The 18,621-nt window shown below is 38.9% G+C and overlaps 1 long non-coding RNA gene across 4 annotated transcripts; it reads left to right on the top strand.

Moving 5' to 3' along the window:
• Positions 1-7,326: 7,326 nt before the first annotated feature.
• Positions 7,327-15,822, top strand: LOC141626410 (uncharacterized). Of its 4 annotated transcripts, none has more exons than XR_012535988.1 (5): positions 7,327-7,534; positions 8,845-8,949; positions 9,673-10,574; positions 10,665-12,497; positions 15,041-15,822. It is a non-coding gene; the product is annotated as an uncharacterized LOC141626410 (long non-coding RNA). The 4 variants fall into 4 exon arrangements; XR_012535990.1 differs by lacking the exon at positions 15,041-15,822 and having other exon boundaries at positions 9,673-9,946; positions 10,399-10,574; positions 10,665-10,870; XR_012535989.1 differs by lacking the exon at positions 15,041-15,822 and having other exon boundaries at positions 9,673-9,946; positions 10,389-10,574; positions 10,665-10,870.
• Positions 15,823-18,621: the final 2,799 nt, after the last annotated feature.

Here is an 18,621-nt window from a genome sequence, read left to right as displayed (position 1 = left end):
CTTTACCACCATGCGTTAGAGAGAGTGCATAATGTGTTTCATGTATCGCAATTGCGGAAGTATGTGAGTGACCCGTCACATGTGTTGGAGGCAGAGAGCTTAGAGCTAGATGAGTCCTTATCATATCTTGAGGTGCCTAAGCAGATTCTAGACCGAAAGGTTAGAAAGACTAGGAGTGGTGAGACAGTTTTGCTTAAGATCCTGTGGTCTAACCACGAGACCGAGGAAGCTACATGGGAGCCAGAGGAAGCTATGAAAGAGCGTTACCCTTTCCTTTTTGATCAGGTATGTATGGTTACGGGGACGTAACCTTGTTTCTTTTAGGGGGGTAGGAGATGATCGCGAGCAGTTTTAAGAGTTTTATACCCCTTTTATATGTTGTGTCGGTGTGTTGGTCGGGATGAGTTGGGTTAGTGTCATGTTTTATGTTGAATTTTGTTTGACTTTTGAGTCGGGAATGTTGTGGGAGTACCTTTGTTTAGTAGTGGTTTGAACTTCGGGGACGAAGTTCCTTTTAAGGAGGGAAGACTGTAATACTCCGTATTTATAAGTCTTGGGGTACTCTATCGAGTAGGCCTTACTCTGTCGAGTAAGGGTAAGTTGCGAAATAAAATAGTTTCTGACCTGTTGGGTACTCGATCGAGTAGCTGGGGCACTCGATCGAGTAAGGGGGTACTCGATCGAGTACCTTGGGTACTCGATCGAGTGTTCGGTTTTACGGGGAGTTTTCTCGGGTTTTGTTAATTATGCGATTAAGGTATTTAAGTTCCGTCGTCATTATTCTAAACCACTTTTACAAAACCTAAATTCCTGTTTAAGAGAGAAAGCAAACAAGTTCATCTTCTTAATCGCATTCTTAGCAATTCCCGGAGTTCAGACGGTCAGTTCTTGTCGTTGTTCGTACCGTTGAGTTCCTTGCGTCGAGGGTAAGATCTATGCACCCTTTTTATTATGTTTCCTTCGATTCGGTTAAACCCTAATTTAGAGATTGGGGGTTTTTATGTGTAGTATGTGATGTGGTAGTCTCTATGTGTTGCATGATAGGAGGAGGGTTCATAGAAGAGGCTTTTTGACTCAGCAGTAGAGACCGTCTGATTGTGTGCATACCAGGTAGGATTTCCTACTCAGTATTAGTTCCATAATGGGATATTGGTTGATGTATTGTATTTGGTTGTTTGATATAATAATTGTACTGTGATTGTGGTTGTGATCGTTGTTGATGGTTCGCGAGGCGTGGCCTCGGCCGAGTGGGGTCAATCAGGAGTGGCTTCACGCCTAGTTTCGCCTTCGTGGAACCCGCCCACGAAGGGATGTGCACATTAATGGACAGGGTTTATCGCTCACTATGTGGAGCGGGGATTTGGTGGGTACGGCTGCGGTCCCCCACTGGCAGGGCTGGTCCAGTTGACAGTCAGTATTGAGATGATTGGAATCGATGGGTTGTGTGTGTGTGTGTGTGACAGTTAAGCTATCTGTTTACCTTATCATTGTTGTTTATATTGATTGTGTGATTAGTACTGACCCCGGTGTTGTTTTGTAAACCTGCGGTGATCCATTCGGGGATGGTGAGCAGATATTGAGCAGGTATTGAGATGAGTACTGGGATAGCTGGGATGCCACGACATGATGATAGGAGTCTTCCGCTGTAGCCTTTAGTTTATTTACATTTCAGTTAGAACAGTCAGTTTGAAATCATGTATCGTACTTTTGGTTTGGTTTTGAGGATTGTAACTATTCGCTAAACTATTAATATTAAACGTTGTTTCTTCATTGTTGTTTGATTATCATTGCCTCGGGTAACCGAGATGGTAATGTCTTCATACCTGAGTGGTCCTGGTAAGGCACTTGGAGTATGGGGGTGTTACAACCTGCCTCAACAAAAGCATCACTGCCAACCCATATCCCCTTTGAGTTAAACTGGCTCCCATAGTTTACACCCCAAGGACAAGCTAGGCAACCATACTCATAGCTAGTCGGAGCTCTCCACGTGGCCCTATCAACTCCATAACTATAGAAGACTCCACTATCATCTCCCTCTCCTCTCCAACACACCGGCTGATCATAAGTAGTTCCCACCTTTTGGAGGTGCACCATCTCATGAATGTTCCTCAAAACCAAGGTGTTCGACAACCTCTCCTTGAGCTCACTCACCTGAATCCTAGTGTCATGGACAGTCGGGTAGGCCGGATACTGGTACTGGTACTGAGGAACAAAGGGTGCCTCAGTCTCAACCCTTATAGTCTCCCTAATTCCACTGACTTTTCGTGGAGGCTGGGTCACAAACTTACGGTAGGGAGTTAACACTAGCTCGGGCATGTCCTCTAGAATGTGATCAGGTATGAGGTAAGTATAGGCTGGAAGCTCAGGATCCCCACTCTCTGGGTCAAACTCCCCTAAGTGCTCGGTCTCTGGAAGGTTCGCCGCATGCGGTAACCTCATCCATATTGTCCCCCTCACCCTCCATGCTAGTGTCCCATCATCCAACACTCTCAACCACTTGGTATGAAGCAAGTAGTCCTTGTTGATGGTAAGGACTCCCTCAAACAAGTCCTGAAGATCAGCAGTGGGCTCAAAGTTGGCTAACCTCTGCGCCAAGCGCGTCACTATGGCACTACAACTAAGGTGAAGGTCTTTAGACTGGGCCTTGTGAGCTAGACTAGCACATACTAGAGCTGGAGTGCTGAAGATAAAACGCTTCCCTCGGGTCGGGTTTAGGTAGGAGATTAACAACATCACTTCATGTGAGTTCAACTTACTCGCATCACTCCTCTCGTATAAGAGAGAGGTCATCATCCTTGGAAAGATACGAAGGGCCACATGTTGTACATCATTAATAAGCATAGCACTCACACTAGGTATGGGTCGGCCCGTGAACAAAGGCAGGAAACGGGCAGCCCCACTCTACATTCCCACATCCTCCAAGTTCCCTCCCTCACCCTTTTCCAAATTCAAATGGTCAGACACCTCATCCATGGTCAACTCAAAGTCGGTGTTCAAAAGACGAAAACTAACAGTTTTCTCAGCAGCATTATACTTATAAGAACTCATAAATTCAAAGGTCATAAAAGTATAAGACTTCTTACAATATCGGTACAAACCCTCCAAGCCAAACACCTCAAACATGTGTCGGACATCAACCTTAATCACCAATTTCTCCAAAATACCCACATCCACACACTGGGTATATTTCATGGTGCGTGTCATCAAAGCAACAAAAGCCTTACGCTGATCAAAGTCCGCGAATATCACTGAAGGTTACTCGTCTATCTGAGGAACGATGGGTCCTTGGCTTGATTAGCTTTGCTCGGCCAAAGTAGAGGCACAAGACCTCTTATTGGTAGCTCTCTGGACTCTCGGAATCCTGCAAGGTTACGGGTTCAACAAGAATTTTTGGGTTTCATGCATGCGAAAACAAAATTTTAGAATTTTCAATTCCAAAAGACGAACCTTAAGACGAATTTTTCAGTCCAAATACTCAAAAGAAGTGCTAACCAACATAGTATTAGCATCAATTGAAGTTTTATAGCCTTCTACGGTGATTTAAAATAACAAAATTAGAAAATTTGGGGCTACCCCTAGAAAATTTAGGTACATGATACCCAAATTTTGGGGATCAAAACAATCTTTTCCATGTTCAAAGCTATGATTAAAACAAGCATAACTAATGAAATAAACATATGGCATACGATTTCAAGGGTTTTAAAGCGGAGATCTCAGTTTCTAATCAACAATAAGTATACAAACCTTGAAAAGGAATTAGAAACACAATACCTTGAAGTTGGGAAGAAGATTGATTGTAAAAGTGAGCAAAGTGTTGAATTGAAGTAGTAAACACAAAATCACCAAAGCTTTGATGAGAGAAACTTTTGAGAGAGAGAGTTTGAGTGTGTTTCAATGAGATAATGTCGAAAATTTTGAATAAAAGATGTTTATAGGGTTTCCGGAAAAAACTCAAAGAACCGGCTAAAATAGGGCACTCGGTCTAGTATTGGGTGCACTCGGTCGAGTGTTATGGTGCCCTCAAGTGAGTGTTCAAATTGACAGATTATACCTGCTTCTACCTATTGGGAACTCGGTCGAACACGCCTTGCACTCGGCCGAGTACCCCTATGAACTCCGTCGAGTTCCTTAAAGAGTTGAATAAAAAATCGTTCAACGATAGCATCATTTCTCCTGCAACACAAGTAACGCTATTCGGAGGCTAAGATAAACTCAGAACTCGTCACAAATCAGATTCTGCTACTACTATCCACAATTCACCTAAGCAACATGTACATAATTACTTTACAGATTACCAAAACACAATGTAACTCAACTTAAACATGTTACCACCTCGTATACACACCATATAATTCATTTTAATGCACATACTTACATCTTGCAGCAATGATTCTCATAATTCACATTTACGTGTTTCACATACACACAAAATGCCCAAACTTTTACTCATTATTCACGTACACAATCCAACCTCGATAGCCGTAAGCACATTGACACACTCATCCACAAGACTTTTAACGTATTCATGCGCATCCAATTCCACGTACCAAGCCACACATACAACGACCAAGACAAGTTACACATCACGCATATAACATACTCATGTAGACCCCTAACCAATCTACACATATGACTACCACAGATGGACCATATATATTTCACGCAAGCATACACATAATTCACAACTCTTTTACCCACCATGAAGTTTCTGCCTTAAGCGTGTTAGGGTCGGGATCCTGTAATGAGGGAACCTTCTCACCCAAAATCAACATAAGAGGATTCCCAATACACATACAACAAGTTCATTTTAATTGACACCCTACATTCATTAGATTCATTGGTTTCAGGTTCCAAAACCTGACTTTGATACCACTTTGTAATACCCTCAACTACCAATGAGCCTAAACAAGACCTTCCCTAGTAAGTAAGGGCGTTACCATCTCGGTTGCTCGAGGTAAGGTATATCAAATTGGCAATTAAAGAACAATTAAAGCCTTATTATAATAAATTCATCAAACTGATCCAAGGTCCAAACCATACCACTACTTACACCGGAAAGTACAACAAGCTGAAAATAATAGTCTGAACTAAGTGACCACAATGGCGACTCGCTCCCTCCATGAATATCAGCTAAGCTCCCAGCTATCAACACACCTGATAAGACTATCTGCTCACCATTTGCCAGTAATATCAAATCGATCACCCCAGACACACAAAAAGAAGAAACACAAGACACACACACACACACACACACACACACACACACACACACACACACACACACACACACACAAAAAGATCAGTCAACTACACAATCAATAATAAGCTTACAATAAATGACGAATCCGATACAATCTAATCCTATAACAATCATCAATCTCCAACTTCAAGAGCTAGCATCCGAACCGCAGCTCGGACACGACTACACCCCGTAGTGAGTAGTCCTTTCAGGTTACCCATCACAACAAGTAATCCACCCCGGCCATCCACCTAAAGCGCCGCTCATCACAACGAGCGAACTCAGATCATTATTGTGCACATCCCCCTTGTGACGGGAGCCACAAAGGGTGAACATAGGGGGGTGAAGGCCATATCCCGACAATGGCTTCACATCCAATACTAGAATTACTAATAATACACAATATCACAATAACGCAATGATAATTTAACAACGATAATCACAAGAATCACCACACTAACTCATAATTAACCATATAGAAGAACTTAGTAGGGAAACCCTACCTTTAGTGATTCTCACGCAGGCACCAATCATCACACACGCACATGGAGCGTCGTCATCGACACCTACAGACAACTATATTACCCTATTACGACCAACTCTAATCACAACCAAAACCGCAGGTGGTGACAACAACTTACCTGACTTGATTAAATGATGACAGGGTTACTTCCCGGCTCGCACATCTCGTTCCCATGATGGTCTTCTAGGTTAAGGATTCAAAGGTTATAAGGTGGAGAGAGGAAAAGAGAGAGAAGTTATGGTTTTAGCTTTTAGAAAGAAATGAAAATGATTTAAGTTGCAACCTCCGCGTAACGTTATTACACGCTGATGCTAGGAAACTCGGTCGAGTACTGAACATACTCGACCGAGTACACTGCACTCGGTCGAGTGCCACAAACACTCGGTCGAGTGACCATTACTAGGTCGAGTTCAGAGTGTCAAATACAATCTAACCCTCTCTCTATCTCCCACTAGAGGTCTTACAAGGTCAAGGGTCGGTCAACGGGTCCCCAATAGGACGGGTATTATAACAGGTATCCGGGTTCGTGACTACTCCTAGTATAGATGAGGTAGTGTATTCTTTTACCATGGGTACCAAGTTGGAAGGTAGTAAACAATCATGTCTACATTTTATTCTGAATTTCGTATTTGATGAGCTTAGACAACGTCTTCTATTGATTTTCTATGCCTCTATTGTATTTTGGTGCTACTTATGCCTTTGTGTAGCACATGCGTAGATTTTTTATCTACTTTTAAGGGCGCTTAGTTGCCTTGCTTATGACGGTTGTGGCGTATTGATTTACTAAGAGGACGTCCGTCTTACGGACACTCGATCGAGTATTGGCACACTCGATTGAGTCGTCCGATTTTTGGTCTGGAATGGTGCTGATATTGATGGAGATGCGCAGTAGTTGGTCATTATTTCCCCCATTTCGCAGCTGGTTTGGGGGAGCTTCTATTCATACACCTGGTAATCTCTATCTTTGTATTAACTATTATTTGTACTATCTTTATTCAGTTCGTTATTTCCCCTTTCTCTTGTTAGTGGTGTCCATTTGGTTGCTGGCGATATGTTTTATTGTGATTTCTGTGCTGTTAGAGTCACATTGAGGACACCGTGACATATATGTTTAGGGGAGGAGTATTTATTTCTGTTGTGTGTTTTATGTAACACCCCCAAAAGTCAGGAAGCCTTCCCTTAGGCCATCCTAACCCATGGATATGTCACATAACTTGGTTTCCCAAGTTTGTAGTGCGAACAAACGAGATAAAGCGAATTAACATAGATAAGTTGTAGTTAATTCACTAGGAGAAAAAGTGTTATTGACATCACCTTGATAACATCACTTCTTGATCAAAATGATGTAATCTATAATAATATAGTTACTAACATCGGTTTTTAATATAAAAACCGATGTTATATATTTTATTTTTATTATTTACATCAGTTTTTAGCATCGGTTATTGGAAAATCGATGTTAATTTATTTACATTGTCGATTTTGTTGAAACAAATGTTAATTTATTTAGATGGTATTTACATTACCTGTTTTATAACCAATATCACAAAACAACATTATTTACACAACAAACACCTAATAGCAAAACCGTCCCTCGTTTGCCTCATTCCAATAATTTTGATAGATACCCCACGCACAATCAGAAGTAATATCAAAACCTTCATCCCCTTCAGTTGCTACCCGTCGCCGCCCTCCTCTCCAAACCAGGGCGGCCACCATGCCTTTATCAACGCTGCAACTTCTTCTCATTCTTCACCGATCGATCGATTAAGGTATGTATGAATTAGATTTTTCTTATTTTTCTCTATTATATTAGTGTTAATGTTTGATTTATAGAGCAAGAATCGAATATTCTTATTATGTTAATACTAGAGAACGGCCGTCCGTAAGACTCTAGGGTTTATTGATTGTTTAATTGTTCTTAATTGATTTTCTAGGGTTTGTTGATTTCTTTGATTTCTCATGTGATTTTTTTATTTGTATTTTGGTATACCGATTTTCGAAGCGTTTGTGCATTGAGCAGCAACCATGTGGTTCATGTCAAGTATTCCGAAATTATATCTGCTATTGTATCTACTATTATTGTTATTTTGGATTTTCTTTGCTGATCATTGAGCGAGTGGATTAAGTCAGTCTTATGGCCGATATATAAAACCATGCTTTTAGGCTCCCTTGATAAGGCTCCCTGGTTCTGTCATCTATGCATCTCATATTAGACCTAATTATGCGCAACACCTAAAATGATCATACGATACCCCTTATTTAGTATTTTTTTTTATAAGATAAAGAAACTAGATTGATTAAAAATCAACCTATACCATCCTTGCGGATGAGAACGGTAAAAGAAAATCAAGGATTTTCAAAATACCAAAAGCAATCATAAAATAAAGGGCAACAACAGGACACTCTCATCAGACAAGAACATCACTTAAAAGCTCAAAAAAGAATTAAAGAATGATAGAATGATATAAAAACAAAAAGCTTAAGAAAAAAGTTTCTTAGAAATAACGGTAGCCGTAAACAAATCTAACTGAAAACAAAGAGATTCACAACACCAACAATTAAAGGAGTGAACAAAATGATGCTTACAAATGACAAAAGGGAGCATTCAATCAATTTGATACAGATTTCAAATTTTTAAAGATGCAGATTTCAATACAAACGACGAAGAGGAGCATTCAATCAACCTCCATTATTGGATCAAGAAAGTTAATGATGCAGATTTCAATAGAAATCCAACGAGATGTGATAAATTCAATCAATTTGAAGATAAATTCATAAAAAATTGCTCTTAAATTCTTAATTTAATGCCCATCAATTAGTAATTTAGTAAATAAATATCAGATGCGGGGTTAAAATATCCGCTCCCTGTTATTTGAATTCCTATGGGTTATTATGATAATTACCATGAAACTTAATGTGTGTGTATAATTACGCAAGACGGGGTGCATTTTATTGCTTGATAACGGATTAATACATATGATCTTTGCTGCGACCATGTGACTTTATCCATGTATATTTTGGGTTAACGATGGTATGTAACCTTGGCCATTAGTATGTTAATTCATGTGTGTAATATCAGATTACGGATGTATAAATTAAAGGCGTGGAATCGTAGATTGCAGATGGCATAAGAACGTAACGACTAAACACGAGTTTTTGGCTGCTAGTGTGGTGGCCTGAAGAGGTACGGCTAAGTTACTTGTGCACCTCTGTTTCGAGCTTAGGCATAATTTATGTGATTTACGTAATCGGATAGTTTATTAATCTTTATTAAGCTTGATATTGATGTTTATTGATGTAATTCTTAATGTGGAGCATGTCCTGATTCGGGTAAGGGGATTTTTAATTTATGATGTGCCACTGGTAGTAAATGGTGGTTTTAATTGAATCTGCACTTGTGCTGTTGATTTGTTGAGGTTGATTTGAATAATCTTATGAATACTCTTTATTGTGATTTGTGAGAGTTATGGATGGTACATGTTGTACGACGTATTAGAATTTTTTGTATTATCTTTGAGAAGTCTAGTTAGGCCTTATATAATTTACATTTACAATATAATAGTATTTTGATGTCCTCTTTGAGTTAGCGATTTATATATTATCATGGACCGTGCTTGTTTGTTAGTTCCTTTTGATTTTGTAGCCCTTAGTTGATTCCCAATAATTAGTGGTCGATTTTCCTCACTATTCATAACTCACTTATCTGATAACTATGAAAATTTTCTAATACATGTAATTGTCTTTCTCACCCCTACCGCAATTCTGTTATAATTTATATGACTTTCGTCACAGCGTCATACCTTAGTTTTATTGTTGTTACGAATGTTATAATTGTGTGAATGGCTAAAATGCTTAGTTATAGTTTTCATTAAAATGGTACATCATATACATTCCTTTATATGATCAGGGTCTTTCCTGTGAGTTGGAGCATAGATTGTTTAAAAATTGGTCCAAGATAGTGGTAAGACGTCATCGATCAAGTAGCATATAACAATGGTGTGCTTTACTAAACTGAATCGCCGATCATAATTCGGCCGCATTCTCGAACTAGGGCTTTGTATTCAGTTTAGTAAAGGTGCGACAAATCCTATACTTATTATTGCTAATAATTGTTTCAAAGTCTCAGACCGACGGCTGCAATCTCATTTTTGTTGTTATCCAGGCCAATTAATCTACATGAGGTGCGTGATTTATGTATTTTCATTTGGTTGTTGTCGTTAGTTTGCTGTTATCCAAGCCAATTAATTATGACGGTTCTTTTTTAATGAATTGTCTTACTGAATTTTCAGAAGTTCGTGATTTCTGTATTTTTTTCGTTTATTTATATTTCGTAGTAGAAATAGAATATTTATATTTCGTGGGCGTTCAAACTCAAAAAAGTCAGAGAGATAAACTTAGGGTAAGGAATTTCTCTTCAGCCAAAGAAACATGACTACTTCTAAAGGATGACCATGTAAAAAAGGGTTACGAAAAGAAGCTGAGACAGACAAAAACTTGCCCATATGTTGGGAAATGATTTTCGAAAAGCTTAACCATCCAAGCGATCGGGACTCAATCTCATTAGTCTGCAAGGAGTTTTTGTCAATTTCTAATTTAATCCAGAAGAGCTCAACTTAAAAACAGTCTTGTGTAGGGTAAGGCCATACATCCAACTCACTCCAATTTGTGGGAGCCCTTGAGGCTTGCTGTAGTGTAATTGTTGCAAAGTTTTATGAGAGTGGTTTTAAGATGACGCAAATAATTTTGGGATCAAAGTCAATAGCGCACGGGAAAATAATGGAAGAGATGGGGTATAAATTCACAATAATGGTAAATGTCAAGTCATGTATTGGGTTTTATTAAGCATTTTCTCATTGTGGTGGTTTAGTAAGTTGAATGTTTAAGTAATTTATCATGTAGGCCGCAGACATTGATGGAAAAAAGCGATACCTAAAGAAAAACCAGAAGATGTGGTCATGGCGGCAAGGGCAGTTATTTTTCATTTCAACGTATCAATCTTTAGCATTTTGTTGCTTGTTTCTTATACGTGGATTTGTGATCAACGCTTTGAATGAACAAGCTAAAGTGGACATTTTTTTATTTCAAAAGTGCAGTTTAATACTTGAGTACAAGGGTCTCTTAGAAGTGCAGTTCAATTGCCACTTGAAGTTAGATCTTTATTCTATTTCAATTTCCTATTAATTGATGTTAATTTTTAGGATTATTTCACGGGAATAATCCATCCTATGGGTGCCGTGTAAATAACACTCCATCCTATCAGTAATTTCAATTAAATCCATCCTATACACCATTCTTCGCATAACACTCTCAGAAGACGGGCAACTTGAAAAACGGGTCACCCTTGTTATTTTTAGGTAAAAGGTAATTCGTCATTCCTCATTCTCCATTAATTAACTCCACCTTCCTCCATTTTTGTTCTACCCTTCACCAACACGAGCACCCTGCGCCACCGCACTACACCAACAACACCTTTTCCACCGTGAGTCCACCACCAACACTCCCTACCGCCACTTAAAAATCAGCCAGCACCACCCGATTACAACAACCAACCCTTTCATCACCTAGACCAACCAAATAAGCCACTTCGACCACCACGATTCTCCTCTTTCCGACGACACGCAAAAAAAACTCCAACTTTAAAGACTAAAAGTGCAGTAAGTTGCAAAATCCTTGAAATCACCCTGAAAAAATCCTTGAAATCAAAATCCCCAATTATGCCTTCACATAATCCCCAATTAACAGATGAAAATTGCCTCTAATAAAAATGCAATAAGTTGCAAAATTTCAATTGTGATGGTCAGCAAAGGAGTCTACAACAACAAACCAAGCTCACCAATTCAATACTTAGTGCTCAATTACTAACAAAAAGAATTGGGGATTTCAGGGAAATTTTTAGGGTTTGGAATTTGATTTTTCTGGATTGGTTCAAAGTTGGTATGTCATTGAAGGTGTTATTGGTTTGCAATTGATTTCAGGAAGCTAAGGTTTGACATAATGATGATGATGAGAAGATGTTATGTGTAGGTTGGATGATGCGGACATCTCTCTAGCAGTGTTATGGTGGTGGTCTTATTAGGGGTGGTGAGTGACTCGGTGGTTAAGGCAGTAAAGGGGAATTAGAATAGGGTGGCAGTAAAGGTGCATAAAAGGAAGATGGTTTGATTTTGTTAATTATAATTAACCTAAAGTAACCGGTCGTTAATTTAAGTGAGTTTGTTATGAGAAGAATAATGGATAGAATGGATTTAATTGGAATTACTGATAGGGTGGAGTGTTATTTGCAGGGCACCCATAGGATGGATTATTCCCATGAAATAATCCTAATTTTTATTGTATGATATATTTTAGTGCTTTTAATTTGATTATTATACATCATTGACCTAGATACCCATTCCAGATTTCCTTATTAGAAGTAAACCTTTGATAGTCCCCTTAATGCTATAATGTTCATTAGCCCCTGAATTTGCATCTGAATTATATGAATGCTTGGAATTTCATTTGACATGTTTTCTTGGTAAGATAATGAAGGACCCGTAGTGCTAACTCCTGCTACAACTTTCATATTTGGTATAAAGTAACTATTTTTCTTAATTTCATGGAATGGGTAGGCCAATTGGAGAATAGATTTTGCTAGAATATAGATGATATCGTTCGTAATTATATCAAGATCACATATAAGCATTGGCTTAAAGTACCCGAGGGAATAAAGATCCGATTTGGCAAGACATAAAGGTAAAGTCACTCTGAGCTCTAGTGTGATTATTTCGATATATTTAGAACTTAGCATAGCTTTAGCTACTGAATAAATTATAAGCAAATGTTATGGAGAAGTCTTCTCATCATCTGGTAAACATTCTGATTTCGCTACTTTGCCGTCTCGTCTTCTGGTCTGTGCCATTCTAATTAATTAGCATTCTGATTAGCATAATAGGCTTTAAACCAGCATCAAGTCCTGTATCCTGGAAAGGTTACTAGGTTAATACCTATCAGGTAGCATGAATCAGCTTATGCTCTTAATGAATGCATGAAATAGGCATAGAAACCTTTGACAATTTCTGAAGCAAGGGTTGGAATATAAATTCCATAAATGGTTCATCGGCAATGAGAAATTTATTCTTGACATACTCATGATAGATATTAAACCACTGCTTGCAGAGTTGCCACACCATACACTTAGTACAATTAGCAAGGATACACAAATTCTACACTTATTTATTTAGAAAAAGATCAACACATAGGAACCATGAATTACCTTTGAGTAAGAAGGCGTGAGTATCGGAAGCAGTCTTCAGTTCAACACTACGTAGTCACTTATGTTTAGTGAATAAGAAAATCCAGTTCCTGTTGGAGCATCCAAGTAGATTATATTTGAAACCTAAAAGGTTAAGCCGCGCATAAAAATAAGCATATGATACCGTCGTTAGGTACCAAAAATAAACCTAGATACACTAACAGAAGCTAGTAGTAAGTAGGGTCGATCTCCACAGGGAGATGGGAAAATATCAGCTTTAACTAAGTCCGTCAAGGTAACCAGTTTCTGGGGGTTTGAATGTGTTTGTTCTAAACTAATGAGATTAAGGAAGAGGGAAAAAATAAGAGAGTAAGGATTAAGCAAATAGAGAGAAAATAGCTAAGACAGTCGGTTCACCATGATCATTTAGTCAAGCAATCTAGGTCTCAGGTCAATGCAAATACGGTCTATGGGGCATGAATATCTCCTTCCGGTCTTAATTCGCCCTAAAGCACAAATATCTTAGCTTCCGCCCTCACTACGTGCCCTAATGTTCGCTACAAGTCTCACCCTTTCCAATTTTTCGATCTAGGTCAAGGTTTACCGCGATTAAATGACTAATTGCGTCGACTCAATTAGACAGAAACAATTAAATGTAGCGATTAACAACATAAACTATACTAGCATTAAACCTAATAATTCGATTTACAATTCCTTCATAATCATGGATTCCCTAAGCCTTAGCAAAGGAAATTAGCTACGCATTATCATTGAATTAACAACAATCATACATAGACAATAAAAACTAAGCATCATAATAATGCAATAAGAGAAATTTGAATAAAAACAATAGTAAATAAGGGAAGAGAAGAAATAAGAACAACAAAGAGATTATGATTAAGAAATAAAGGAGAGTATGATACCGATTACAAGATTCGATCCAAGCAAAAGTTTCAAAGGTAAGAGTAAGAGTAGTAGAGAATAGAGAGAAGAAGAGAGGAGTAACGTAGTCCAAAGAATGAGAAAAGAAGAAGTAACACCCAGTACTACTTAACCTAAAAACTAATTACAAAGCCTAACGGAATAAGGCAGAAAACACGATTACATGATAAAACCTTTCGATCGAATGGAATTTACCCACTTGATTGAGAACATGATCAGCAATTCCTCTCGATTGAATAGAAAAACTATTCGATCGAGGACTTCTTATATTAGCCATCTCGATCGAGTATGAAAACAACTCGATCGAGTGAAACTTCAAGGGATAAATCATTCGATCGACTGAAAAGTGATCGATCGAGCTATATTAGCACATAAAACACCTTGACACCTTCCGAAATCAGCTCTCGCGTCTTTTAAGTGGTAGATTCCAAGCTCCAATTCCTTACTCTCCACAAATTCATGAAAATGAGACAAGTTTAGGCTCGATTTAACTTATTTCCGCTTCGTACCTGCAATTTACACAAGACAAACCAAAGTAGACTATTCGGGGGCATTTGTAGCTAGATGCTACATAAATAGTACAGAAATGCGTATAAAAATGAGGTAAAATCCTTACATAAAATACACGCATCAAATCTCCCCAAACCAAACCTTTGCTTGTCCCCAAGCAAACTATGAATGCAACTAAGAACAGATAGTGGAACGGGACCAATGCTTCAGCTACAAATCATCCACCAAAACAAGTTTAATGCAAAAACCAACAAAGTGGCAAGTGACAAGTGCAAACGAATTAAATCAATGTCTCAAACTTACTGAACTGTCAACCTTGCAAGACTCAAAGATATCGAACTCTCTCGGGTCGCTCATCACTCAAATTTAGGCACAGGGTGAGTATACAAGTGAAAGATAGAAAGAAGTAAAGACACTCACCTAACTCGACCTATAAGAACATGCATGCAGTTTAACATGAATAAAGTTGATGCGTGCATTTTATATAGGTATTTCGTACTTCATTTGCACGCATTTCTATGCATTTTGTGTAGTGTTTAGCTACAAATGTCCCCCGAATTGTTCACTTTGGTTTCTCTTGTCTTATTTGCAGGAATTAACCAAATAGGAGTATAATCAAGCTTAATACCTGTCCTTGTGCATGCATTTAGGAGATTAGTTGAGTCAGAGCCTTAAGACTACTATTTTGAGATGCGCAAAGAAGTAAGACAGCTAGGCGAGCAAAGGAAGATCTTCAAATTGCTAGTGCCTACTTTGAAAACCATATCTCGAGTTATACAACATATTTTCAGGTGATTCCAATTCGGGATGAAATCTTGTCCTTTTAGATTTCCAACGCCACCGGAAACGCCTTATTTGACCAAGTAACGAAGAAATGGCAGCCGTTTGAAGTTCAGTGCGCGGAGCAGGAATTGTGCGCTGGAAAGTACTCGATCGAGTACAATTGTGTTCGATCGAGTCCCTTTTCTACTCGATCGAATAGATTCAATTTAAGGTTCACTCGATCGAATAGATTTTCTACTAGATAGAGTGGTTTGAGCTTAATTTTGTTCAATCGAGTGATATAAAGTTACTATAAAGTTACTCGATCGAGAGGTTTTGATGTTACGCGGGATTAATTAATCCGTGTTGGGCTTAATTTCGTGATAGACTTTTGTTTTCCTATTTAAGCTTTCATAATTAGGTTAACAAGGACGTTTTTGACTCATCTTGGAATACCACTTACTCTCTTAATCTCTCCCTTAAACTTTCCACTGTAACTTTTACTCTTGGATCTCTTGGCTTGGATTTTGGTTGTTCTTTACGCCGGAATCGCTTGTGATTGTAATCTCTTTTCTCCTCTTAATCTTAATCTCATTACTTTCTTGCTTTAATCCTTGCTTTATTGTCTTAACTATTCTGCCCTAATCTCAGTTTATGCTTAATTTTAGTTGTTGCATCATGTCTCTAGTTAGTTTATTCATTATTGTTATTGTTGACATTATGAGTAGCTAATTTCTTTTATGTTAGGACTAGGGAATCCATGGTAGGATTGTGAAGATGTAGCGAATAGGCTAGACAATTTATATGTGATAATCTGTCCCCATGGCAATTTAACTGTATCACCAATTTAGTTGAATGCATGCTTCTAAATTATTTTAATTTGGTTAATTTCGTTCCTGGATCGGAAGATTGGAATGAACAGACCTGCTATGAACAGTAGACTACCATAATGAGGACGGAAGTTAAGTTAGTGGAAATCTAGGATAGAAAGTGGACCGGAAGGACCTTTCCTGTATCCTTCTCACAGTAGATTGTCTAAGCTATTTGTAGCTGAGTCGATAGACTACCATGGTGAACCGAAATCCTGACATGTTCTCTCTTATTTGATCACCTTTATTATATTTTCTGTCTTTTATTGCTCTCTCTTTACTGCTCTTCCCTTTAAACTTTCATTAGTTTAGAAAATCAAACTAAAACCCCCCAATTGTGACATAGATAGACGGACTACAGATAGATACCTTGCCTCCCTGTGGAGATCGACCCTACTTGCTGCTAGCTTCTGTTAGTTGTATTTAGGTATTTATTTTGGTACAGAAACGACCGTATCAAATTTTGGCGCCGTTGTCGGGTAGGCAATTGGCCTATTTATCTGTTTACTTTCGTTTGTCTTCCGCCTCAAGGGATTTATTCCTTGAGACAGTTTTTATCTTTTTCCTTCAGTGTTGTTTTGATAGGTCCTACAGGTCCTACCTAGACAGGATACTAGGAGAAAGATCGTTAAAGGGAAGGCTTGAGTACATTTTACTCTTCTACCAAGATGTCTAGTGTCTCCCGAATTATAGCACAGTTTGAAGCTCAAAATGCAGGCACTGGCAAGCTGGAGAGTAGACAGTCTTGGAGTGGTTCACCTCAGCTCCACACTACGGCGCAACAGGTGGTCCACTGTAAGAGATGCGGTACTGCGGGGCACGAAGCTGTCGTTTGTCCAGCAGATATTGATGTAGTCTATGCGTTCTGGTGGCGTAGACGGGCTAGCCATTCTTCTTCACATGTGCCGCCACATCCATTTCAGCAAAGAGGCTATCAAGAGCCTCCATTTGTTTGGCCGCCGCCGCAACAAAGTCCTCCTAATAGGCAGAAAGAAGAAATTGCTGAGTTGACATCTGTAGTAAAGACACTTGTGCTTCAAATGCAAAAAGTTGTGCAAGCAAAAGACGACATTATCAACTCACTTAAAGTTCAGCTAGCTCAAGTTTTGGCCAAGCAAACCTCTAAGCACCCTAAAACGGTCTATGCTATTCGCACTTGGATTGACACTCCCTATGAAAGACCGGTTCTGCATATTGATGCTGAAAATGATGGCACAGATGCTGAATATACCGTTCAAGAGGATATTTTCTCGCCTACCCATACTCAATCACTCGACCGAGAGCCCTATTTTGCTCGATTGAGTGAAATTACCGATGAAGTACTCGATCGAGAGGGTGAAAGCTCTCGATCGAGCAATGAGGAAAATCAAGTCTTCGATCGAGTGACACAAGTTGCTCGATCGAGTATAAATGCTGAAAAAATACTTCGATCGGGCTACATAAGTGCTCGATCGAGTAATTTTTTTGCTGATATAAATGAATGGTCGTCTAAATTTGTTTCAGACGATATTTCTGCAATTAAAGCTAATTCCTTTGTTACTTCTTCTGCAGGCACTGATGAGTTGACGGACCCAGGAGGTGGGAATCATACATTGACTTTGGAGACTGGAACGGTATGGATCGATGACCCAGGCGGAGGAATGGACGAGGCTAGGCCGTACAAGGAGAAAGCGCGCAAAAGGGCAAAAAGCGGAGGCCAATACACTGCGATAAGTTGTTGTTCTCCTGTTGCTCGGATGGTATGGAGGCCTAAAGTCAAGCTGATGGATGCTGAGGGAACCTCATTCAGTCAACAACCTTATTGCGGGCCATTAATTTCTGTCGGTGGATGATAAGAAGAAGGTCGAGCTGGGACCTATCTAAAGCTAGCGCTACCGGGAGGCAGCCCGGAATTCTAGAACTTTTTATTTATTTTGAACACTTTATTCAGTTTTGTTGTGTGCCTTAATAATTAGCTTATTCGGGTATAGACTGTGAACAATTTAGTCCTCTTTGCTTTGGCAGTCCTTTTGTGCGGTTGCTATTTGCGAATTTGCAGGTACTCTTGCATTCTGTTCGCAAATTAGCTGCTCTGAAGCCGCTAGCTGTGACCTCCCATGTTGCTGGCTGGTTTGGGAAGGTCCCTACTTCGCGTATTGTAAGTTTTTCCGCGTTTCACTCTCTTGTTTTCTAGTTTGCATTTCCTTTCCTAATTTTTGGGTACAATGAGGGCATTGTACAGTTTGGTTTGGGGAGGTTATGCATTCATATATGTGTCTGCATGTTGTTTTTATTGCATTTTTGTTACCACGTTTAATTTCTGTATGCATTGCTTGTTTATTTCCATAAAAAATCAAAATCCCATAAAAATTTAAAAAAAATTCAAAAAAATTCCAAAAAATTCACGTTTCTTTTTGCATATAGGTTGAGTCGGAACGGTAGATTTCCGTGATGAAATTGCACTTTAACTTGTCATTTTTACTTAAGCCTTGCATATAATTGATAGTTATTAGCTGATTTTTGCGCATATCTACGAGTTAATGTCAAAAATTTAGCTGACTGT

The sequence above is a fragment of the Silene latifolia genome, chromosome Y, assembly GCF_048544455.1.
Source record: "Silene latifolia isolate original U9 population chromosome Y, ASM4854445v1, whole genome shotgun sequence".
Classification (NCBI taxonomy): domain Eukaryota; kingdom Viridiplantae; phylum Streptophyta; class Magnoliopsida; order Caryophyllales; family Caryophyllaceae; genus Silene; species Silene latifolia.
This window is presented reverse-complemented; position numbering and strand designations above follow the sequence as displayed.